This window comes from Hipposideros armiger, unplaced genomic scaffold (assembly GCF_001890085.2).
Source record: "Hipposideros armiger isolate ML-2016 unplaced genomic scaffold, ASM189008v1 scaffold_1403, whole genome shotgun sequence".
Classification (NCBI taxonomy): domain Eukaryota; kingdom Metazoa; phylum Chordata; class Mammalia; order Chiroptera; family Hipposideridae; genus Hipposideros; species Hipposideros armiger.
Genome location: NW_017732753.1, coordinates 38,359 through 65,862, shown reverse-complemented (window position 1 = coordinate 65,862; position 27,504 = coordinate 38,359). Strand labels below are relative to the sequence as shown.

Below are 27,504 nucleotides of genomic sequence, written 5' to 3'. Positions count from 1 at the left end.
AAAAAAAAAAAAAATCTTAAAAAAAAATTTTTAATTATCACATAATGGATAGGTGTACTATTCATTAACAAATGAGGCTGGGGCTTTTTAATATGGGAAAATAATCCAGCGCGAGTATCATATTTCATGGCATTGAACAAAATTAATTCTCAAATGGGTAAATATATAGATAATATTAAAAACCATAAAAATCTGTAAGGAAACATAGTTGACTACTCAATCTCATGGTGAACAAGAAATTTCTGTGCATAAGGCATTAAAAATCTCCAAAATATGTGATATATTACATTTAATAATACTCATTTGACATTTGGTAGATTAAAACTCACCAGAAAGAATGTTTTTAACTGAATAGGAAAATATTTGCAACAAGTACTCAAGATAAGGCATTCTTCCTAATCAATTTAAAGGAAATTCAGTTTTTAAAATAAGGATAAAAACAGAAATGACAAAAAGAGTAAGAAATGTTAGAATTATGCTCAAAATCTATAATGACTAAAGATATAGAAAAATACTCAAAAAATATCATCTTCTGTATTTACTTGAAAGATAAATTGAAGTGTTTGTCTATTTAGGAACATACTTAGAGCAAGAAATAGGACAGTCTGAGGAGCACATATTTCAATGCTTATGTGGTTACTAACTAGGGTGATATGACCAGATAGGGTCAGATGAAATTCTATCCTATACACTATAGTAGAATCAATATACTTTGATATAGTAACACCTAAAAAAAGATCCTAATAAAATCAAGGTACAAACAAAAATTTCTGTAATATATTAAAGTAACAAATATATCAAAGGTTACATTTCCTAAGGTATGTGCACATAACAAAATATTACCCAACCTTTTTAAAAGCATATTTTGAAGAACATTAAGTAACACAAAGACAACACTCAGGATAGATTAACTAAAATTGAAAATCTGAAATTCTATAGAATATAATTTCAATTTATTCACTTACTTATCTACCATACATATTCTCACCTACTAAAGTTATTAAAACACAGAATATTGGGCAGTCATGGTGGCAATGTTTTAACACTTGTAATAGCCAACTAATGTTTACAAATAATTTATGTATTCCTTCCAATTTTGTGCATTTTGTATAATAATCACACATGACTGTTATAATCAGAAAAATTACATTTTTAGAAAATTGAGACATCAGACTTCTATTGACATATCATATGATAGGCGGGGATTAAGAACACCTCAGTACTATTTAACAAAGCATATACACAGGAAGGTAAAATGGTCAGAGGTGGGGGCATGGACGAAGTATAGAGTGATGAGTAAACTGCAGATCCTGAAATGCACAGTTTGGAATTCCCTGAAAGCTCTAGAGGGCTATTATGTTCTTTTTGGCAGGGTCATGACTTGAATACACTCGTATTGTCATGTTAGAAATAAAACTCTGGCAATATATTACAGGGGCCGACTGCAAGCCAGAACTCCATTCAGGAGAGGGTGACATGTAGAAATATAAGAATTGATATGGCAGAGCCAAGGCAGTGGGAATGAGGATAGAAAGGATGAGTAAAATCAATAAAGTTGGTGACAGATAAATTATAGGAGTGGGTGACAAGAGGAACCCATAACAACTCTCTGGTTTCTGGCTATGGCAAAGGAATGTAAAAGCAGTATATTTTCCAAAGATAAATTCAGTTCCAGATATTCTGAACTGGAGGCGTATTTGGGACATTCAAGCAGATATGCAAAAACAAAACAAAATCAAAAACAAAAACAAAAAATCCTGCATATCCAGGATAAGGATTTAACAAAAATCTATGGCTAGAAAATAACTAACTACCCATCTTCTTTTGTGCTTTATCCACATTTCTCCTTCACAGGATCATCCTTGGGCAGTGTGATCATCTAGTTTTAATCTTTTCCTTAGGAGTAGGTAAATGTATAGTATGGTCACTTTTAGATGAGTCTCAGTTGACGCCCATTGCCTCAGCATACTGTTTGGATTAACAATTGCCCACCTAAAAGTGTCCAGTTTGGACAATAAATCATAATGTCACCCTACTAGGAGCCAGTGGTCCTGTGTCAGAGTACTTATGCCAATAAAATCTATAGGTCCCTTGAATGAATATTCAAGCTTTAGTGACAACAGAAAATGCACCATGATGTGGGCAAATAAACAGTCTCTTCTAGTAAAATCATATTCCAAAATTTATAATACTATGAAATTTTCTTGGAAAGTAGCTATTTCAAGAATGGAATATGCATTCATTATTATGCATGGAGATTTTGCATATCCTAGTGCACAGAGAGCATTTTCACTCATATCAAACCTGTGTGCTAGGTGTGTTTTACATAAGATTTTGGAGGGCATTTACATTTATCACATTGGCTGCAAAAGCATAATCATTTGTTGCTCTACAAGATTGCATAACCAAAGTTAAAGAAATTGTATTCTTTTTTGTGAGGTCTTAAATTCTAAGACTCAGCAGTAATCACTTCTTAGTTGGTAAGTGATATTCAGAAGGTTTATCTAGCATAAATTGACAGGATAGCCTCACCTTTGAGTAAAGGAAAGCCTACAGATAATACCTCATATTTTGCAGCAATATGACCTGGAAATAAAGATGAAATAAACCTCTTAATGGAAACACAAGATAGCCAAATACACTTTTATCAGTAATGAACCCAAAACAGATATTCAATAATACTGTTAACAGGAAATATTTTTAATATGAGATGCTTGTGGCACAAACTACCAATCTAAGTATGAATTAGTCTTGAAACTTTTACTTCCCATATCAGAGATGAATAAATATCTGGGGCAAAATTAAATGAAGTAAATGTCACTCTAATATGACAATATACCACATGGAAAATGTTTAGTCATTATTACCAATTATAACCTATTGAGCTCACTTATATTGGACATGACTGGTCACTCCTTAGAAGCAAATGAATCTATTTATGCATATGAGACTGACAGATAACTACATCTGGACTCTTCTGATGTTGACTGATTATCTGCATTTCTACAGTAAAAGATGCATCACAGATCTGTTACCACCTTACTTCCAAATTATTATTGAGGTATTTTATAAGCAGTGGTTTCCTGATCATCTAAATTATAATTTCAATAAAGTTAGAATGGTTCCCAAAAGACACGATAAAAATAGGCTTATCAAATGATCACTTTAAGGCAAAAACATTATACAGATAATGAGTTGGCTCATAATGCTAAAATTTTCTATTCTCCTAGAGGCTAACACACTTTAAATTAATTTGTACCAAATAGCATAGCCTCAGAATATGTAGAGCAAAACTTTGCCAATTTTTGTGGAGAAATAGGTAAATCCAAAATAATACCTGAGGATTTTAACACATCTTTCTCTGTTAATAGAATATACAGAAAAATACAAAATATGTAAATTTACATAGTGAACAATGACTATAATAGTACATATATGAAATATATGTACTATTAATGAAATCCAATGACTATAGATAGTACATAACACCCAACAATTTTCAGATATAGTCATATCAAGCACTCACAAATCATTTTAAAATCCATAGTATAGTCCATAAAGCAAGGTCTTCACACGTTTCAATCTGGAATCATAAAGACTACAGTTCCTGACAAAATAAATTAAGCTTTAACTCAGCCAAAACTGTTATAAAATAAGAAACACTCCTAAATAGCCAATTGATAAGAGAAAATATAATATGAATAACTAAATATTTTCAACTGAATGTTGATGAATAATATGTATTGCAACTAAATTAGTTCTTTAAAAAATTAGCCTTACATTAATATATTAAGAACCAGGCTGGAAATTAGCTAGCAAAAAAAATCCATCTCAGGTAGTTAGGAAAACATACATCAAAATAAATCACAGGGAATAGCAAGAAGGAAATATTAATGATAAAAGATGAAGCTAATTGAATAAAAATAAACATAACCAGGGAAAATATCAACAAAACCAATAGTTACACCTTTAAAGACAAAAGACATCAACAGTTTGCAGATCACTGGTAAAATTAAGAAAGAAAAAAAGAGTTGTAAATAACCAAGACCAGGAATCAAAAAGGGAATACTATTAGAGAAGATGCAAACTTTAAAATAATGAAAGCATATTATGTATAAACATTTTTTAAAAACTTAGCTTAAATGTCTGAGTTCTTAGAAAATACAGAGGATAACTTAAAAGAAAATACACAACATGAATAGACCTATAATCATTAACTGTAACTTCAGCTTTTCTTCCAGTGAGAATTCCAGGTTGATACTTCTTCACTGTTAAGTTCTACAAAGCATTCAAAGAACTCATTTCAATCCTATATCACTACTTCTAGAAAAATAGAGAAAGAGGAAATATACCCCAAAGCATTTTTTGATGCATTATAGCCTTTGAGAATATGTGAAAGGATGATTATCAGAAAATCTCCCATAAACACAGGAGCAAATAATTTAAAAAAATATTAGCAAATCAGATTCAACAAAACATAAAAGGATAACATGTCATGGCCAATAGACGTTTGTCCCAGGAATGCAAAACTACTTCAACATTGTAAAATCCTAAGTTCATCTTACCAGATGCAGAAAAGAAATGATGAATGACACACACTAATTATTAAGGTTAATAATTAATAGAACCTACAGATACATTATTAAAATAAAGAGGAAAGTTCAGTGAATTTTCTGGATGCAAAATTAAAATGTAAAACTCTATCGTGCATTCTTTTTTGATAACGACTACTTTGATATGGACCAGCACTCCTGAAAAACTGCGTGTCTGTTTAAAGTGACCAAGGTAGTGAAAGTTTGTGGCAATATTCAGAAGAAAAGGGAAGTCCCCCTTCCCAAAACAGACAAACAAACAAACAAAAAACCAAGTGAGTTCAGACATTCGGGCCACTATAAACCTAAAAGCAATTTTTGATTCTATAATGAAACCGAAGCAAGGGGCTAAATTGCAGAGTACAGCTTTTGCAAGTCCCTGATTTAAAGGGAAAAAAAAAAGGGGGGGGGGGTTGGGGGAGTCTGGGCTTTCCAAATGGAAATGGCTTTAGTACACATCCCAACATTTTAACTGCAATCAAGAAAGATTAGATCTAAGAACAAGTCTGAATTACAAATAGATCAGTCCTCCAAGGGACTAACAAGTCAAACCCCAATTTCATTCAAGTGAATTACCGTAAATTTACTTGCCTTTATTTAGCAAAATCTTACCTACTGAGATATCATCCATATACTCAAAATATTTTCAGAATTTTTCTTATCCAATATTTGGAACAAACATTTTAAAAAAAATTAAGCAGCCAAATAAAAAGACAATATTCCACTTGGAGAAAAAAGTAAAACATACAATTGCAACACATGCAAAGGACATCAGCATATTTGATTTATCAGTTACCAGACACAGACCTTAAGAAAAATTAGTAATATGAGCTGAAAATTAAATGACAAAATTGAGGATTTGGGAAGAAAACTGGAACTATTAAAAGCTTAAAAAAATTCCAAAACAGAAATTCAAAACTCAATAGATGGGTTTAGTAGGAGATTATACACTTGTAAAGAAAAACTAGAAATTTGGGAAACTAGATTCAGAGAAAATATCTAGATTAAACATTACAAGGAACAAAGATGGGGAATCCAGAAAAGAAAATTAAGAGATTTATGGGACATGGTGAACAGATATACCTTACATATAAATGGAATTCCAAAAGAACTGACTTCCAGACAACAGGGAAGAAGCAATATTCAAAAAAATAATAAAAAGTATTTCTTAAAACTGGTGAAAGTTATCAAGAGATTTAGAAGAAAAAACGCCTGTGAAAACTAGCATGCTAAATAAAAGAAGTATAGCCCACTGTCTTAGTTTGCTCAGGCTGGTGTAGCAAAATACCAAAAGACTGGGTGGCTTAAACAACAGAAAATATTTTCCAGCTTTATTTAGAAATAACTAACATACATCACTATACATGTTTAAGGCATACAGCATGATGGTTTGATGTTCATACATTGTGAAATGATTACCACAATAAGTTCAGCTCACATCCATCATCTCATATAGATATAATAAAAAGAAAAGAAAGAAGATAAATGATTCTCCTTGTGATAGGAACTCGTAGAATTTATTCTCTTAACAATTTTCCTACATATCAGACAGCAGGGTTAACTACAGTCATCATGTTGTACATTCCATCCTTAGTGCTGATCTTGTAACTAGAATTTGTGCCTTGTGACCATCTTCCCCCAATCCTCCCTCCCCCAACTCTCTGCCTCTGGTAACCCTAAGTCTTTTTCTGTGATTCATAAATTAATTTCCTCCCAGTTCTGGGGCTGGAATTCTGAGGTGAGGGTGCCTGCACCGGCAGGTTCTGGTGGCAGCACTCTTCCTGGCCCTCAGAGTAACCAATCTTTCCGGTGCCTCTTCGTGTAAGGTCACTAATACCACCATGAGGGCCCCACACTTATGACCTCATCTAACCTTAATTAACTCCCAAAGGCCCCGCCTCCAAATGTCATCACACTGGGGGTTAGGGCTTCAAAACACCAATGTTGGGGGCCACCAATATTCAGTCCATAACACTCAGTTGCATCCTAAAACTCTAATATAAAACAAACACAAGGAGAACATCTAAAAAGCAGGAATAGAAACATATTATTTTCCTTCAAAAAAAAAAAGGAATAGTGGAAACTAGAAAATAATGAAATTAAATGAAATATCCATAAACTTATAATACTATGCCCAGTAAATTCTACTTTAAAAATTAAGGAAAAAGTAGAGATTCATACTTCCAGCTATGACAAAGTAAAAAGAACTGATATACCCTCCTACCATTTTTTTTCTTTTTTAAAAAGATTTTTTATTGGGGGGTTGGGGGATGGGAACAGACAAGTTGCTGTCCTTTTGTTCTTCAGTCTAGTTGTGGAGGACGTTGCTTCACTGGCCCAAGTTGACACCATCATTGCGCTCTTCCTGGGTGAGGCTAATCAGTCACTGGCTTTTGGATGGCCGCTCACGGCGGCTGCCGGCCACACATGGTAGCCCATGGCAGCCCACATCAGCAGGGGCTGCAGCCTAAGCCATAGCCTGCAACTCACGGCAGCCCAGCTCCAGGTTGAGCTGTTGCTCACCATCTTAGTTGTAGAGGGCAGTGTCACTGGCCCTCATGTGGGTTCCAAACCCAGGCCCTGCTGTTCAGAGCTGGCGTCCCAAGTCAACTCTTAACCAACACGCCACTAGGCCAGCCACCCTCCTACCTTCAAACAACTGAAAAATCATACAAAAATATGATAAAACATTTTTTGAATATTGGACATCAACCTGCACAAAAATATAACTCCTGAAAAAAAAAAGGTCAGTAACGTTATCCCTAAAATTGCCTCAACTTTCTCCTGGAGGCAGTTTCTAGGTTGTAACACAGAGAGGGGGTGACCCATACAGAACCCGGAAGCCTTCTGAGTGTGTACACAATGATCAGACATCAGGGAGGGGAAGAGTCTAGACCAGGGGTCGGCAAACTTTTGAGACATAAGAGCCGCCAGTGGTCGGCAAACTGAGGCTCGTGAGCCACATGCTGCTGTTTGGGTATGTACATGTGGCTCTGAAGTAAAATTGAAAATAAAAATAAAACTATCATAGTTTCATTTATAACATTATTTTAAATTTACTTCATTTGTAAAAATATATTTATGGTTCTCAGATAATTTTTAAATTGTTGTAAGAGACAGGATTGGCTCTTCCAGAGATCAGCAAACTTTTGAAACAGAACATACCCAAAGAGCTGCATGTGGCTTGCGAGCTGCAGTTTGCCGACCCCTGGTCTAGAATATGTCTGCAGATATCAGAAAAGAGGGAGATTAATAGGGAGAGCTCCAGAGATCTGCATAGTAATCCTCTTGATTCTAGCAACAAACAATATAAAATTCACTGTGTCTGGCATCCAGTTAAAAATTACCAGAAATGCAAAAGCAAGAAAATACAACCCCCAGGCAGGAAAGCTTAATCATAAAAAAAAGATGTAGAAAAGAAAGAGTTAATGAAAATAGCAGACAGAGATGAAAACATCTATAATAAAGATGCTCAATAAGCTCAAAAAGTAAGAGGAAAATATGATCATGATGAGGGAAAAAATGGGAGATTCACACAAAACAGACCACAGGAAAATCCTAGATATGAAAAATTGCAATATCAAAAGTGAACACATATTTATAGCAAATTAGACACTGCAGAAGAAATGTTTAGTGAATGTAAAGACACAGCAGTAAAAACTACATAAAATGAAGCACAAAGAAATGCTAACCACAGAAACAATAAGATGAACAAAAACAAAAATTAAAAAATATGTACAGAGCTCCAGGGACCTGTGAAACTATCAAGCAGTCTAACATACGTGTAGTTGGAATCCTAGAAAAGTTGCCAAGCAAGAAAGACGTTTAAAGTAACTATGGGTGACATATTTTCAAAAATGATTTTAAAAATCATAAACCGACAGATGGAAAATGCACAATAAACCCCAAGCAAAAGAAATCTAAAAAACTACACCAAGGCACAATTGAATAAATTTTCTACAATATACTGATAAAGGGAAAAACTCCAACATGACTACAAAAACTCGCACGTTACATACAGAAGAACATTGGCAAGAATGAGAGTATACTTTTTCAGAAACCATGTAAAGATGATGACAATGGAGACACATCTTTAAAGTACTTAAAGAAAAAAATATGTACAATTAAGGTATAAAAATAACTTTAAAAATTAATAATTAAATATATCTGGAACAAATAAAACCCAAGAAATTCATCACCTGTGGACTTCACACTACTACAAATATTAAAGAAACTTCTTTAGATAAAAGGAAAATGGTACTTAGATAGAATGAAGGTACATAAATGGAAAATGTGAAATATAAAAGTATTTTATTTAGTGTTTATATCTTTAAAATATAATTGACAGTTTAAAGTAAAAATAACAACTATGTGCTATAGAATTTATAACATATATAGAAATAAAATATGACAACAATGAGTGGAATTATAGATATAAACCACACAGTAAGGTTCTTGCACTATATAGTGACATGGTATAATGTCATTTAAAGGTAAACCTTGATAAGTGAAAGATGTATATTTTAAACCCTAGAGCAAACTCTGAAAAAATAAAATAGGTATAACTATCAAAAAGGAAAATAAAATGGAATCATATAAATATTCAATTATTGTAAAAGGAGGGATGAGGGGAAAATGAACCAAAGAAATATGAGAAAAATAGAAAAGTAGTAGCAAAATGGAAAATTAAAACTCAACCATGAACATGAAATGTAGTGATTATCATCAAAGAAATGCAAATAAAAACCACAATGAGATACCACCTCACTCTGGTCAGAATGGTTATCATCAATAAATCAACAAACAAGTGCTGGTGAGGTTGTGGAGAAAAGGGAACCTTGGTGAGCTGTTGGTGGGATTGAAGATTGGTGCAGCCACTATGGAAATCAGTATGGAGGTATCTCAAAAACCTGGATATGGAACTACCTTATGACCTAGCAATTTCAGAGAAACCCAAGACGCTAATTCAAAAAATGTATGCACCACTATATTTATTGCAGCACTATTTGCAATAGCCAAGACTTGGAAACAACCAAAATGCCCATCGATAGATGACTAGATTAAAAAACTGTGGTACATTTATATAATGAAGTATTGTGCAGCTACAAAGAAGAATGTAATCTTACCATTTGCAACAATATGGATGGACCTAGAGAACATTATGCTAAATGAAATAAGTCAGTCGGAGAGAGATAAATACCATATGATCTCACTTACATGTGGGATCTAAAGAACTGAATAAATGAACAAAGTAAACAGAAACAAACTCAGAGATATAGAGGAAAAGCTGATGGTTGCTAGTTGGGAGGGGTGTGAGGATGAGGGAGAAGAGGAAGGGATTAGAAAGCATAAATTGGTAACTATAATATTGTCACAGGAATATGAAACTGTATGGGAAATATAATCAATAATGTAAAGATTTTGTAGGGTGCTAGATGGGCACATGTCTTCTTAGGGAGACCACTCCGTGGATGGTATAGATGCTTGACCACTGCACTGTACACTTGAAGATGTCGAGTAATACTGTATGTCAACTATATTTTATATATATTTATATCATCACGGGATGTGAACTATAGTCTAGGGAATAGAGTCAATGGAATTGTAATAGATATATAGGATGTCAGAGGGGCAATAGATTGGGGGAGGGGGGTTATCATTTTGTGAGGGGTGAAATGTGTAACTGTTATATTGTTTTGTACACCTGAAACTAATTTAAAAAAATTTTTTAAATGTACTGATTACATGTAATATAAAAATCATTAATTTTTTGTTCAGCTTTCTTGTTATTGTTGTTATAAGGATTGGAGTGACAACTCCCAAGTTCTTTACTTGGATCTGAAAACTTTTCAGTTTTTTTTCCCCCTAGCTTTACTGAAATGTAATTGACATATCACATTGTGTAAATTTAAGATGTACCATGTGATGATTTGATAAAATATATTGCGATATGTTTACCTGAAAAGGTTAAAGTATTTTTCACCTCACATAACTACCATTTTGTTTTTGTTGTTGTTATGGTGAGAACATGAAAGTTCTGCTCTCATAAGTTTCCAAGTATATCATACAGAATTGGCAACTATGGTCACCATGCTGTACATTAGCACCTTGGAACTTATTTATCTTATAACTGAAAGTTTGTACCATTTGACTATCTCCTCATCTCCCCCCCCCCCCAGCTCCTGACCGCCAGAAATGTACTGTTTCTATGAGTTCGATGGTTTTAGATTCCACATATTAGGGAAATCATACAGTATTTATCTTTACTTGTCAATCTATTAAATGTAGCCATTTCAGTTGGAAGATTAAATTTGTGTTTTGATTAATGACTAACTTTAGAAACTTTCTGTATGTTTATTGTCCTTTTAGATTTGTTTTTCATGCATTGCCTCTTTAAGATTTTGCCTGTGGTTGTTTGTTTGTTTGTTTGTTTGTTTGTTTGTTTGTTTGTTTTATCATCTAATCTGCCATTTTCTCACTGATTTATATAAGAACTTTATGTACGCTGAATATAAGTCCTTTTGCAATTATGTCTTACAAATATCATGTCTCATTTTGAGTTTTTGTCCTTTTTTAACTTCATAGTAGACTTTCATTAAGAGTACTTAATTTTAGTGTAGTATACTTTATCAGTCTCTTAATAAGTTTTACTTAGTGATTTTTATGTTATCTATAAGATAACTTCCATAGCCTCAAAATCTAGACTATACTGTCATATGTTATTTCTCAGAAGGTTAATTATTTTGCTTTTGACATTTACATATATAATCCATTTGATATTGGTTTTTATATGTGGTATAAGGTTAAGATTAATTTTTTTCTTATATTAATAGCTATTTGACATATCAATGAAAACATTTTCTTTACCCCACTGCTATGCCCTGCCATTATTCCTAAAAATCATGGCTACATAGACACAATGCATGACAAATATGGCACAGTATAACAGTGAAATGAACAGTGTTTCTGGACACTTCATATGTTCTATCACTATTTGGTTGTATCTGTACTTGCACCACACTGGCATAGCTTTGTAAGTTTTGATATCTGATAGTGCCAATCCTCCAACGTTGTTCTATTTCAAAATATTCCATGATTTTCATGGCCATATTTTATTTAAACACAGTAATCATTTAACTTAAAAGTCATGAACTTTACCTTCATATTTACCTTGTTCTTTATTCCTTCCTCTACCTCCACTTTTCTAACATATTTTTGTTTCCTTTTAGTATTTCCTTCATTGTTGAGTAGGCTATTGACATATTTGCTTTCTTTATGCTGCTGAAATATTTTCTGTTTTTGTTTATTTAAAAATGTCTGCATTTTGTCTTCATTTTTCTCCATATATGAAGCTCTGTTAACATTTGAATGCATATTTAGTATCGTCATGTACTCAGGAAGGAATTGGCACCTTGATTATTATGAAATATTCCTCTTAATCTCTTATAGTGTTCGTTCTGAAGTCTATGTTGAGTGATAGACAGTCTAGCTTTCTTTTTTTTTCTTTTTCTTTTTTTTTTTAAGCTGAGCCATCCTGCCACCTGTTCGCAGCTCAGCGGCAGCTCAGCTTGGGCCAGGAATCGAACTGCTGTTGCTCAGAGCTCAAACTCTTGAGTGAGCTCTTAACCAACTCAGCCACTCAGTTGGCCCCAGTCTAGCTTTCTTTTGGTTAATATTTACATGATAAATCTTTTCACCTTTTTGCTATTATTCTACCTGCACTTTTAAATTTAAAGTGGTTCTCTTTCAGGGGAAATATTATTGGATCTTGCTTTAATATTCAATTTGATCATTTCTACCTTTTACCTGCAGTGTTCAGATCATTTTAACAGTTTCAATAAAGGAGAGAAAAATATAATGGTCACAATCTCTGTTTGCATTCATCATTATAACAGATCTCCTAACCTGTTAAATTAGATAATGGGAATATAATATAAGAAAAATTTTAATAACACTATTTTATATATATATTATAAATAATATTATATAATTACAGGAACAAGTACAAATTATGAAAACTAGTAAGACTTCAGCAAAGTTGCTTAGAAGACAATGATAAAAATCAACATTATTATATTGACACAATTAATTGAAAAATGTTACATTTTAAAAGCCCATTGCAAACACACAAAAACATTGCTTAACATGAAGAAATAGAAATGCAATATGTATAAGGAGAAATGTATAAAACATTTTTATAGGACCTGAAAAAGACCACTGATATACTCAATATTAAAAAATAAAAACAAAATATATTTTCCCAAACTAAAATAGACAATAAATGTGACTCCAATAAAATTTACAACATGATTTTTCACCAATCCTGTCTACTTCCAAAATTGAAACAGAAGGATAAAGAATAAAGGGTCAACATTAGCCAAGGCAATTTTGGAGGAATGGAAAAGGAAATTCATTCATTTTACAATCTTTCAAGGCTTATACATAAAATAATTAAATTACAGCATGATATTTGTGCAGGAATGATGAGTAATAAAATAGTTGAAATAAAATAGAAAATCAAGAAATGTATTTATGCATATGTGAACGTTTTGTTGTATGGCAGTTAGAATTTTGGTTCAATGTGGAAAGGATGAACTATATTCAATAAGGACATTTTGGTTGTTTTCAAGTTTTAGTAATTATAAATAAAGCTGCCATATAGATATGTGTGCAGGTTTTTGTGTGGATGTAAATTTTTAACTCCTTTGGGTTAATACCAAGGAGCACGATTGCTAGATCATATAGGAAGAGTATGTTTAGTTTTGTAATGGAACTGGCAAACTTCCAAAGTGGCTGTACCATTTTGCATTCCCGCCAGCAATGTATGAGAGTTACTGTTGTTGCACATCCTTATCAGCATTTGGTGTTGTCAGTGTTACAAATTTTGGGCACTCTAATAGGTGTGTAATGGTATCGCATTGTTTCAATTTGCAGTTCCCTGATGACATACAAGGTGAAGCATCTTTTCATATGCTTATTTTCCACATTTACATCATCTTTGGTGATGTGTCTCTGTAGGATTTTGACCCATTTGTTAAACATATTGTTTATTTTTTGTTGTTGATTTTAAGAGTTATTTCTGGATTTTGGGTAACAGTCATTTATCAGATATATCTTTTGCACATATTTACTCCCAGTCTGTGACTTTTCTTCTTGTTCTCTTGAAATTGTTTTGTACAAAACAAAGTTTTAATTTTAATGAAGTCCAGCTTGCCAATTAGTTGCATCATGGATCATGTCTTAGGTGTTGTATGTAAAAACGCATCACCCTACCCACGGTTATCTGTGGTTTCTCTTATGTCATTTTCTAGAATTTTATAGTTTTGCATTTTACATGCAGGTTTCTGATCCATTTTGAGTTAACTTTTGTGAAGGGTATAAAATCTGTGTCTAGATCAACATTTTTTGTATGTGGATGTCCAGTTGTTCCAACACCTTTTGTTGAACAAACTATCCTCGCTCCATGGTACTGTCTTTGCTCCTTTGTCAAAGATCAGTTGACTATATTTACAGGAGTCTATTTCTGGGATCTCTATTCTGTTTTATTGATCTATTAGTCTATTCTTTCCTAATACTACACTGTCTTGATTACTATAGCTCTATAGTAAGCATTGTAGTCAGGGAGCATCAGCCCACCAACTTTGTTCTTCAATATTGCCTTTGCTATTCTGGGTCTTTGGCCTCACCATACAAACTTCAGTTTGTCGATATCCACAAAATAACATGCTGAACATGTGATTGGAAATGCATTGACTCTATAGATTAAGATGGCTAAAAATGACATTTTTACAATATTGAATCCTCATCTTCATGAACAAGAAGAATCAATTTATTTAGTTGTATATTTATATTGTTTTCTGTTTAATTTGCAAGAGATACTTTTATAAGCTTCAGAAGTTAAAATATTTGGATCTTTTAAACTAAGATATTTGGGTCTGTGATGCAAGATAATAATTTTATATCATTTTAATCGAACATATTTTGAAATTTTTTTCTTGTTTTCAATTTGTACTAAACTCCTATTTATTCAGAATGATTATAGAAGGCTGGTTTATGTTCCAGTGAAGTGAATATTCCTATATGTCCTAAAAACAGATTATTAATTTACAAGGAATTACAGCATTTCAAAATGATCTTAATACTGAAAAGAAAAACAAGAGATAAATCTCTATAACTAAATTATAGAGATATGTTATAATCTCTATAACTTATTGTTCATAAGGACTTCCAGTGCCTTGGAGTTGCCATTCTTGTTATTTCTAATGCATGGATTTTTTAAAGTAAACCCCTGATATTTGTTTGCTGTTTCTCATATGAGTATTTTGCATAAAAGTGCATTTCAAAGTATGTAAATAGATGTGCTTTTGGTTATTTGGAGTAGACTAAATTAGAGTTTCTCATGTAACAGTTCATCTTATAACTGAAGTTACTATTTTATTAATGCCTGGACTTATTCCAAAAGTGACTCAAGAAATATTCTGAGAAACAAAAGCATAAAAAATACCTATTTGAGTGAAACACTTGTTAAGGTATAGAGGACAGAGGATAATTTCTCAGGTCTAAAGTTTATGAGAATAAGATATTACTTGTTCACAAGAGCATCATGTAACAATAAATGATAAGGACACTATCAAGACTGGCTAAAGGTGAGGTCTACTTAGGCTTGATTGCTGCTAGATTCTTACTTGACGTTTTCTTCAGTACCTTCCTTATTTATCATTACTTCTCATAATGGGACATTATAGATCCCTTTACATGACTACCCTTGCATCACTGCACAAAGAGTCATATATATGGATTTTGTCCCAAAATACTTAGAAATCAGGATACCACTTTGATACTGCCCATAAATTTGTTGAAATTTTTAAAAGAATCTCTCTATACCTTTAATAAGAGCCACCAGTATATTAAGATGAATAGAGAACAAATCCAAAAAGTGATTCAAATGTTAAATGTCTTCTGGACTCACTATTATGTGACTCATTTTAGATACTAATTTCCAGGCTGAGTGTTCACATATAACTACATCAATAAAATCCATGAACGCCACAGGTCCACTCTTATTATCACTATAATTGTTATATATTGATTCATTCTTTAATTATATTGACCTAAAATTCAGAGATTCTACAGTTTCATTTTAAGATGCATATAAGAAACATTGAAAAATACTTCATAAAATAACCTTGATAAAATGAAAACATTATATTAAAAATAAATATAATTTTATTTGTATTTCTTTTTCAGTTCTCTCTTTCAAGTAGAGAACTCTTGTTATGAAAAAGTTTATCTTAATGTCTCTTATAAATAATAAATGCATGTTTTCAATTGTGGATTATTTCTGTGTTGGAATCATTATTGGAACATGCACTGAAATAACCTAAGAGGCACTCATTTGCCTGTAATGGAACTCTATCTTCAAGATATAAATAAGTAAGCAGGTATTAAAAGGTTATTTGTTTTCCACATATTAAACAGTATGTTAAGGCTTCAGGATTTAGCATACGAATCCATATTTGTATGCAAGTGAGCAAAAAGAAAGTCAGGTTCTTATTATGAATTTACAATTGCCTGACATTAATAAGAACAGCCATCTTTTAAAAAATGCTGCTTTCATATCACCAACAAAGTTCTCACCTCAGTTGACCAACCTTATGTGCCTGATCGTGTATTGTATAAATACAGGGGTAAAGTGTGTTTTTATGTCAAGGGTGTCACACCTTAAATATGACTGACAGTCCAAAGGTAAGATTAATTAGACAAACGGGATCAAGCTCCCGTCATACAAGGTTGCAGTCCTCATCCAGCTCTACATATGTAATCAGGCATGATGAAGAGGTTATCATCTGAGACTAACTCCTGCATCACCTCCTGCTTATCAATATCCCCAATGTTGTGCTTTCTTTATCCTCTCTCAATTAGAAAATATCTTCAATATCTCAATGACAAAATATAATGAGGTTCTTCAATATTCTAGATATTAAATACTTCTGTGCCAAAACTGTATTATCTAAGTTAGCACTTTTCAAAATCAAGTCTCTAGGTTTCTTATATTAATGTTTTCAGCTAGTAAGGCTATGTCTGCAAAGTCCCTGATTTTTTTCACACATCTTTCCATGTAGTGATAACTATAAATTTCATTGTTTTCCCCCCTAATATTATACCATTAGCAATATTAAGTTAGTGTTTAGGACCAATATAGTATACACAGATTCTTCCAGTCTGTGTTTCTTCACATGGCAAATTATGGATTTTCTTTTAGAAGCCGTAGTATTGCCATGATTTCCTTGCTAGAACATCCCCCATATTCTGCTTCATATTGATGAGAGATGTCTCAGTTTACCCAGAGAATTCCAAATCTGACATATGCTGAATAACCCTTAGTGCAGCTCATGGTGGCATAAAGGAGGTAAAGTGCATGGCGAGTTTGAACAGGTTGCACATCAAAATAACAGAGATAATAATTTAGGCTGAATCTGTACGAACTGGATTTTTTCCAATGGGTATCATAGCCAATGTTTTGCAATTAAGATTGTTGCCATGCATCTGATGTCAGCTGCCAGGAGCACTCTCCACATGACATCAATCTCTCTTGGGCATAAATGTAAAGTAATCATTATCTCCTAAAGCAAATTATTTATTCAGACCTCTGCCTAGGACACTTCACAGTAAGAACTATAGCATTAGCAACCCACAGGGCCAACACTAACAGTAGGCAGAAACAGCAGAGGCCTTTTGACATCAAGTACTGCCAGCTAAGACATTTTTAGTTTTGGTGTCAGTACTTATGGGCTTTGGGGAGAACTGTGCATTATCTCTCTACCTTCTGGAATGTTTACCTAAATGAGACAACACATCATCCCATTAACAACAATAGCCCAATGTTGAAACCTATCTTGGAGGTCCAGATAATTCTACTCTCTAATAAGCATATTTGCATAATTTCAGATGGAAGTAACCTCTTTTTTCCCTGAATTCATGTGACTATTTGTAGCTTTTCATCATTACTTACGATAGTTCTTTCTGCACTGCAATACCCTTACCTCTGCTACTGATATATAATTATATTTTAGACAAAAATTATGTTGGATTCATTTGTAGCTGCTTCATAATAGCAAGGACAGAGTTTTGATCCATCACCTATCAAAAAATAAGTCCCTGAAGAATCGTGCTGAGACTAAGAAGAGGAGAGGGCCGCAGTATAAGGGCACAGAAAAAATAAACACCTACTCTAAATGGTGAGACTGCAGTCAAACAGGATTAAACACTGACAACAGGAAAATGCAAACACAAAAATGAAAAAACCTAATAGGTGATACTTAAAAATTCTGTCCCATTTGATATCCTTGGAATCTTTCTTTTCTAAGATAAAAGCAAAATAATGTTCATGTTTTACATGATAGAGAAAGCCTCCTCTATGTTACTGACCAATTCCTTGGGTTTAACACTCATATTTAAACATCTGAACATTATTATTTAACATTTACCATGATCCATATAGAAGTAAAAGAATTTCATGCCACTACTTGCTATTAGTTCTAGAAACAGAGCTCTGGCTCTTGTCCATAGAATCAAAGTTTTAGTAACTTTATAACAAAGGCCATGCCAGTTGTAAGGAAAACTATGCCAGCAAGTCACCAAAGAAAAGGCAAAAAATAAATAAATTGGCAGGAAGGCAAAGTGAAGCAGTAATTTTCCAGGGTCAGTATTTCCTGTCAGTTATAATTTTCTCTCCCTGATAATCCTGTGATTGTTTTTCAGACCACAGAGATTTTCTGTCTCATAAAACATATGCGCGTGCACACACACACACACACACACACACAAACACACACACACACAAGCAATGCTATGATTCTGTGTCTGTGTTCATAGAACCAAAAGAATAAAAAGGGATTTCAATATGAAACAAAATGAACATAGATTGTGACCTTATAGTGCTCACATTCTGAAAGGGAAGTCAATTTTAGTTAGATAACTACAAAAAGAGATATACAATTGTAATGAACTGCAGTTATATGGTGCTATGCAACTATGTAATAAGAAAAGATAATCAGGTCAGGCAAAGGGAGAAAGCCTTCCTTCAGGGAAAGACTATTCTGTTGACACAGTAGGCAAAAAGCAGTTGGGAGTGGTGATCACCTTAGGGAGAAACAACCTCTTGCAAAGAGCCGGTTAGGAGGTCACAGGACAGGACAGAAGAACCTGACAGCCTAGAATATAGGAAGGGGAGGGGACATGGTGCAGGATGAGGGGGGCATTTTGAAAAGTGATGAACCATGCAGGGCATGATGAGCCATGATAAAGAACTCTGCCTACATGCTAAGAGTAATGGTCTTTAGCGAGACATGACATCTCAGTTGTGTGTTTTGTAAAGCTCTCTTTGGCTGCCTATAGAGACATAACAGGTGCATCAGTGGATGTGAGCAATAATTTAGAGGTCTCTGGAGTAGCTGAAAGGTCAGAGTATATTATTTGGGACCAGGGTACTGATGGTCCCAAATGGAGAAAAGTAGAAGAATTCAAAGTTTTTTTTGGTAGGTAACTATGATCAAATTAGGTGATAGAATTTGTGGAATGACGGAGAGAGGTGACAAGATGATTTCTATTTTTTCTGGTATATGGTGAAGTCATAGATTGAGCCCAAGAATATCAAAAGAGTATATTCGGAGAGATGACCAAGAGCTTAGGTCTTATTTTTAGTTTGATGAAAAATATCCAGCCTAAGAGAAAACTTTCAAGAGTTTATTTGAGCCAAACTGATGACAACTGCCAGGAAGCAAAGTCTCAACAAATTGCAAAAATGCTCTGGAAAATGGCTGTTTTGTAAATTATTTTATACATTAGAATCAAAGGAGGAGGGTTACGTGAAATCCATTGGTTTTATATTAAGGGGGTGGGAGAAAGGAAAGCAGGGAAATCTCTGGGATTAGATAAAAAGTTAAATGGAGAGACACACACTTCTTTTACACTGGTGGGTACAGCCTAGTTAATAGCATTTTACAGCACATAGAGATAGTATTTGGGGAACAAGATAACAATGAAGGGTTTTGTAGTTTCCTGCTCTGGTGTGGTGGGTTGTGCCCCCTGGAAGTTCTGAAAAAAGAGATTACTCTGATATTGCAAGAGTATGTTATCTTAGATAAAAAAAAGAGGGCAGACAGGCTTAAGGGAAAGATTGACCCTTGTCAAGGAAGCTACAGGCCAAACATATGACTTCCCACCATTTCCCACCTTAGTCAGAAATTTTTATGTTCACGCCATTCTCTGTGGTTATTTTCAGTCTCCTGAGCTTGTCAGGCTTAACATGTGGCGCTTTTCCATCCACATTCACAACATGTTAGCGGGTGGTCAGAAAAGTCATGATGCATGTTCACAACAGATGGCACTAGTTCATTTTTGGAAGTACTAGAGTCATTCGCATCTATGTTATTGCTATGTCATTTGACAGCTGACAGTTCTAGCTTCATTCTAAAAAAAAATGAGCAATTTGGTTGAGTTTTGGAGGTTTTACAACCAGTTGAAGATGAAAGATTAAACTGTGCATTTTTGCCATATTTTAATGTCTTACTTCCAAAAAGGGAAGATCACGTGTCAAGCTTGTGAAAAGTTGCATAAAGTTTACGGTGACAATGCTCTACAAGAACATCAGTGCCAACGATGGTTCACGAAATTCCATGCTGGTGATTTTGATTTCAATGACACCTCTTGGTCAGGGAAGCCCACCGAGGTTGATGATGACAAACTAAAGACATCGATTGAGTCAAACCCATGTTACACAACACAAGAGATTGCAGTAACATTGAACATTTATCATTCAAGCATCATGACCACCTGAAAAGCTGGGATACATAAGCAAGCTCGATATCTGAGTTCAGCATGAACTCAAAGAAGTTCATTTGACGGCACATATAAACATCTGTAATATGCTCATTAAATGTAAGGAAACGATCCTTTTTTGAAGCGACTGATAACTGGTGATGAGAAGTGGGTTGTTTACAACAATGTGGTGCGCAAACGGTTTTGGTCCCAACGTGATGATTCACCTCAAACAACATTGAAAGCAGACATTCATCAGAGGAAGGTTATGCTCTCAGGGTGGTGGGTTTTTAAAGGTGTCATGTTTTTCGAGCTCCTTCTAAGGAGCCAAACAATCAATTCGAATGTGTACTGTCAGAGTTGGACAGTTTGAATGAATCCATCATCCAGAAACCTCCAGAGCTTGTTAAATGTAAAGGAGTTGTGTTCCATTGCGACAATCATGACAAACCACAAGTTTGATCACCCATCAAAAATTATTGGAGCTTGGATGGGATGTGTTGCCACACCCACCATACTCACCTGACCTTGCTCCATCAGACTTCCACTTGTTTCACTCTCTTCAAAACTTCTTGCTTGGTATAATGTTCAATTCAGATGAGGCTGTAAACCAGCACCTTGTTCAGTTTTTTGTAATTAAGGACAGGTCCTTCTATGAACGAGGAATTGTGAAGTTACAAAAACATAGTTAGAAAATTAGGGTTATCTATAGGACATTGTAATATGCTAACTATAAATGCTAAAGTAGTTACATTAATTATCCTGAAAAGTAGAACAAAGAGGAAAAGTACTATATTATGCAATGCTCATTTTGAAAAGAAGAGAGAGTGAAAAATTCTTGAAGAACACAATCTTTATAAATGATTCTCAAATGTATGTGCGCACTGCCAGTCAAGTCTAATTTAGTATATCTAATTACTTAAGTACCTTAAATTTATTGGGTTGTCAGAAAAGTCATGATGTATTTTGTCTATGTTTTCCAAAGGTCATTTATTTATATAAACAACAAAGATCAATCAATGATACATTGCCCATTTTGTTCAATAACCTTTTGCCATCTTTCAGCAAGCTATAATTCCTCCTTCACAAAAGGACCTGTCTTTATTGGCAAAAAACTGAACAAGGTGCTGATTTACAGCCTCATTTGAATTGAATGTTATACCACTCAAGGAGTTTTGAAGACAGCGAAACAAGTGGAAGTCTGACAGCGCAAGGTCAGGCGAGTGTGGTGGGTGTAGCATCACATCCCATCCAAACTCCAATAATTTTTGATGGGTGATCAAACTTGTGTGTGGTCTCACGTTGTCGTGATGGAACAAAACTCCTTTACATTTACCAAGCTCTGGAGGTTTCTGGATGATGGATTCATTCAAACTGTCCAATTGCCAATAGTACACATTCAAATTCACTGTTTCGTTCTTTGGTAGGAGCTTGAAAAACATACCTTTAAAATCCCGCCACACTGAGAGCATAACCTTCCTCTGATGAATGTCTGCTTTCGATGTTGTTTGAGGCGAACCATCACATCAGGACCAAGACTGTTTGTGCAACACATTGTTGTAATCAACCCACTTCTCATCACCAGTTATCAGTCACTTCAAAAAAGGATCGTTTTCCTCACATTTAATGAGCATATTTCAGGTGTTTATATGCGCCATCAAATGAACTTCTTTGAGTTCATGCGGAACCCAAATATCGAACTTGCTTAGATATCCCAGCTTCTTCAGGTGGTCGTTGAAGGCTTGAATGATGGATGTTCAATGTTTCTGCAGTCTCTCATGTCGTGTAACGTGGGTTTGACTCGATCAATACCTTTATTTTATCATTATCAACCTCGGTGGGCCTCCCTGACCCAGAAGCGTTGTTGAGATCAAAATCACCAGCATGAGACTTTGTGAACCATCGTTGGCACTGATGTTCTTATAGAGCATTGTCACCATAAACTTTATGCAACTTTTCATAAGCTTGACATGTGATCTTCCCTTTATGGAAGTAAAACAGTAAAATATGGCAAAAATGCACAGTTTAATCTTTCATCTTCAGCTTGTTGTAAAACCTCCAAAACTCAACCAAATTGCTCAGTTTTTTTTAGAACAAAGCTAGAACTGTCAGCTGTCAAATGACATAGCAATAACATAGATGCGAATGACTCTAGTACTTCCAAAAATGAACTAGTGCCATCCGTTGCAAACATGCGTCATGACTTTCCCGAAGACCCAATATATACCTAAACATATGAAGTATAAAGAATATTTATGGGGTTCAGGGCATATACAAATTTTTAAAACTACCTCATACAGATAGTCTGAAAATCAAATAAATTAATGTTTATTAAACAGTACTGGAAAGCATCAAATGTTATGTTTGTCATCATTATTATAAGTGATTAAGTCATTGCCAATTAATGGTATCAGAGTTGATCATTTAAAAGCCTTAAACACAGGGCGATTTGTTTAAAACAAACATATTTTAAATATTACATATTCAATGTCATTAAGTATAGTGTAACATTTTGAAGTCATATCAGTTTTGCAGATTGGTTATCATTGCTGTTATGTGTACAGTAAATTATCTTTAGATACATATGTATTTGTTTACATGGGCAATCACATCTGGTCAGATATTATTTTTGTTTAAATTCATCAGTGCTTTAGTTAAACAAGAAAGAACAGCAGAAACAGACAAAAGTACTATTTTACTGGTCAAGGCTAATTGAAAATGTCACAGTGAGAAAAGTAACAGTCATAACAACCACCACCACCTCCACCAGCCTGCACTAATAACTAACAAATATTCCACTGCCTCATTATTGTACTACTTCTCCAGTCATTACTTCCTCTAAGAAAGTTCCCAGTATTCCATTTACTTTTTTAAAGGGATTTAATGGCTGTCCTACGAATTTTCAATGAGCTATTTGAAATTTGAGGAACCTAATTATGAATTTATTTACTTTCTCTTTTTCAGGGTGATTAATTCCATGCAAGACTTTCACCTAATGTGACTCCAAAGAAAAAAAGTAGAAAGTGAAAAGGAGATTCTACTTCTATAGACTAATGGACTGGTAATTAAAAAATTGAATTAAGCATTAACTCAGAAGAGAGGTTTTCAATATATAAATTATTTCTGTTTAGCCTTCTATTGCCAGGTTAATTGAGTAAATTCTTTGGCCTTGATTATAGCCATTACTAAATGAAAATGTATTTGAGTTCATGAAGTCTTGAAAGTTACACTAGGGAATCTGTATCAGTAAATATATTTCCTTCACTAACTGCTTTCATATAGTCAGATGTTTTATTTAGAAAAAGTCAGCCTTTTCCATGGAAAACAAAAATTCATTAATTATCCAATTAATTGTTTAGGCACATAAAATCTTGAAGTTTCTTATGCGGTTGCCTTTAAAAAACAAACCCTATACTTTTCCATATCTTAATATGCATGAGATCTCCTCAGGCACAGACAGGGTCCTCCATTTCTTTAAGAAAAGTAAAAGATGGGAAATCTAAAATGTCTTCCTCAACTTGTTTTATTTAATAAAAAGCTCAAGGACCGAAGAGACAAAAGCAATTCTTAAGATAAATGAATAAATCATGTACCAAGGGAATACAGGTAATAAAATATACATAGAAAAAACCTACACTAAAATAAAGACTTCTATTTTCTGCATACTCAGACTCATCATTTTATGCCAGTAAGAGTTACAATAAATTAACCACAATATAACCTCATATATCCCTTTTGTTTATGTCTTAAAAGTTGTCATTCTACATTATCTTGAGCACACTAGCAACAACATACTGGCTGCCTGTTTTATATCTCTAATCCGTAGCCCCATGGGTTAGAAATAAATTCTTAACAACAGTCTCCATGTTCCCTTAAGGACAGATGTTTCTGTTGCTGGCATACTGAAGCTGTAACACGCTGCAAAATAAACTAATGTTACTGAATATATTCTATCCATTCCCTTCAAGGAAACCTCAATTGCTAAGCACTTAATTACCAACAGACCAACTAGGCTAGATCAAACCTTGTTCGTTATAGAAATGCACCCATAATCACTTTCTGTGTTGTGACATTTTGATACAAATGTATCCCTAAGAGCAGCAAGAGATGCTATCTCAAGTATTTGGGAGAAGGAAAAAAAAAAAAGAAATATGTCAAATTTAAACCAAGTAAACTACAAAAATGGCAACATAATAAGATCATTAAGTATGGACCAGAAAAACCTGGACTTTTCCAGAGAAATTGTCTGTAACTTTTCAAATCCTATGAACCTAAATAATCATGTAATTGATGCATGTATTTTATTTACGCAGCAATAGAAAGCTCTAGAGAGATATATAGCTGAGAATTTGTTTTGGGATGGTATACAGTACATGATGTTACACATTTTGTAGACTCTTCATGTCCCCTGATTTCAATTCAGTCTCCTACATGCGATTTCTCTTTTCTTTAGTTTTTTCGGTGTACATATTTATAGGTCACCATAAACTATCCTTCAATGACACAAAGAACATGTGATCCAATAATCCAACAAACCAGGGAAAGTGCTATTTGCAGCACCACCCATTTCCCCTCCATGTAGCAAAGGAGACCAAAGTCATAAAATGAGCGATCAATTAAGAATCAAAATACCAGGGACTTTACTCCATCTTCATTAATTACTAGCCAAGCAACTTTGATAAAATAGCTGGTTTTCCTGAATCTGCTTTACTCATGTGCAAACGTCATTGTTTTACTCTCTCCCTCAAAGCTGCAAATATAAATTATGATAATACATTGTGAAACAACCCTGAAAAAAAATTTCAAAAATTCCATAAAGCTAGAGGTTACCAACATAAAAAGTGGTAGATTTTGTATCTCCAGAAAGACATGACAAAAAAGAAACAAAATAACTAGTGCTGAATAATTCTGGTTTTAATTAGTCTATTAATTGGCAAGATACTGAGTAAGCCTTCCCTAAGTGATTGCGAACCCATTGGCAATTATCAACCTGAACGCAATCAACTTACTTCTGGAGGCTGAAGAGTTCCTCAGGGCCGTGAAAGAGTCAGCACTCTGCCTGGCTGCTGCAGAAGACGGACAGGGTGAAAGCATCTCCAAAACTGATCTGAGGATGGTGTCAGAAAGTCAGGGTGCTCAGCTGCTACGTATCTTCCCAACACTGGGCTGAATGGTTACCGCGACTCTTCAAAGGAGACAAGCACACACACAAAAAAAGTGTGTCAAAATATGCTTATGAAGTATCTTTGAAAAATATAGTTGGTGTTAACTGTGTGATCAGTCTCAAACTATATCAGGAATATCACTAAATAAAATTTATATAGATTTTCATAAAAAGGTTTTCCAGTGTAATGTGTAATGTACGAATTCCAATAGATAAGTCAGCATTCTATTTTTCATTCTTGGAAGGAGTATTTTTATTTCCTAACTGAGGATAGTTTAAACAATCCAAAAATACATAGTTCAATTTTCTTTATAGTTTTTCCATTAATTCAAATGGCAGGCTAATGTTAAAAAATTGCCTTGGTCAACACATGTTTAATCATCACCTACTATGTACAGGTACATGACGCTGGGGACAGAGCATTGAATGAATTTCCTAAGTCCTGCCTTCATGGAGCTAATAGTCTTGTGTTGCGTTGACTGTATTTTCCTCAATAGAGAAAATCTATTTATTTCAGCACATATTTTTATGGAGGAAATACACAGATATGCCATTTGTATTCTAACTTCATGTCAGGAGATTGCTGATTTCTACCTATTTCTGAGGGTTCTCTGTCAATGTAAATAATAAAAGACCTACCTCTTTGAGACATAATATTTAACCTTTTTTCCCGTAAGATCTTTATAACAGTGCCAATTGATATTCAACCACTATCATTTTTAATGCTGAAATGGGCTGAATTTATTTAAGTGTTCTAGAAATAAAGGCACTGTAATTTTACTTAGGCTAGGACTTATTTTACCTGCAGAAGCAAAAGTGAAGAATAATACGTAATAATACAATTCCAAAGGGTAACAATAAAAGCCAGATATAAGATGATACAAAGGCAACTCAGGTTTAGGTTGTTTCTGCTGTTTCCATTTGTAAAGATATGTGAATGATCTTACAAAGCCATAATTCAAGAGGATGATTATACTGTCCTGAGAGACCCAGTACTTAGGACATTAGTTTAAAAAGCAAGTTAAGCTATTGCCTAAGTTTATACTGAAATTACTGAGAAATGATAAAAATCAATACATAGATTAATGATAATGTTGAATAAAAATAAATTATGGTTTATTTTAAATTATCTTTAGGAGTTTGTCAACCAAAGCTATATATATATATATATATATATAATTCATATTTAGTATAAAATAATATATTTATAACAGAATTACAGAGTAACTCTCATGACACACACACGCACACACAGGAATATAAATCAATCATATACCCACCACCCTGAGACAGCTATTGTTTGCCTTTTCATGTTTTTCCTTCCATGAATACTTTAAACTAATTTTTATGTTTTTATATGCATGATAAAAATACAAGAAATCTGAAAGTACATTTCCCTCCAAAGCAAGACACATCTCTCTCAAAAAGAACCATTTCAGAACATCCTCTTGGAAATGCTTCGTGCATTTATGAGTGTGTGTGCAGTTTTATACATATATAAGAACACTATACCGTTTATCCTATGCCTTTCATTTAATGCATCATGAAGATCATTTGATGTCTTCTATTATCAGCCCCATCCATTCTACCAGTGAATATCTATCACATGCACACAACATAATCAACTCATAATGTGTTCCAATTGAAAATATTAGCAAATTTCCAGGACTTTGTTATTATAAAATTATATAATCAATATCCCTACATATGTATCTGTGAATACATTCATAAGAAATTCCTAGAAATAAAATATTTAGACCAAGAAGCCTCACTGTTTTTGAAACTCGAATTATGTTCCCTTCTCTGTAGTCAAGAGGTAATATAAAGCAAGAGTATATGCTTTATACTCTTGAATATATAAATATGTTTTATCTTATGGCATTATGAGAGCAAAGCATAAATATCACCAACAATCATTCTAGCCAAAAA

The 27,504-nt window shown here is 33.8% G+C and overlaps 1 protein-coding gene across 5 annotated transcripts in view; it reads right to left on the bottom strand.

Annotated features, from left to right (window-relative positions):
• LRFN5 (leucine rich repeat and fibronectin type III domain containing 5) overlaps positions 1 to 25,612 on the bottom strand; it is a 142,772-nt gene extending 117,160 nt beyond the window's left edge. For 4 of the 5 annotated variants that reach the window (XR_002122872.1, XM_019633778.1, XM_019633776.1 and 1 more), the window contains exon 1: positions 25,421 to 25,592. The gene's annotated coding sequence lies outside the window, so the exon portion shown is untranslated. Of the gene's footprint in view, positions 1 to 25,420 lie in introns of all 5 variants that reach the window. The other variant, XM_019633777.1, reaches the window with a different exon arrangement.
• Positions 25,613 to 27,504: the final 1,892 nt, after the last annotated feature.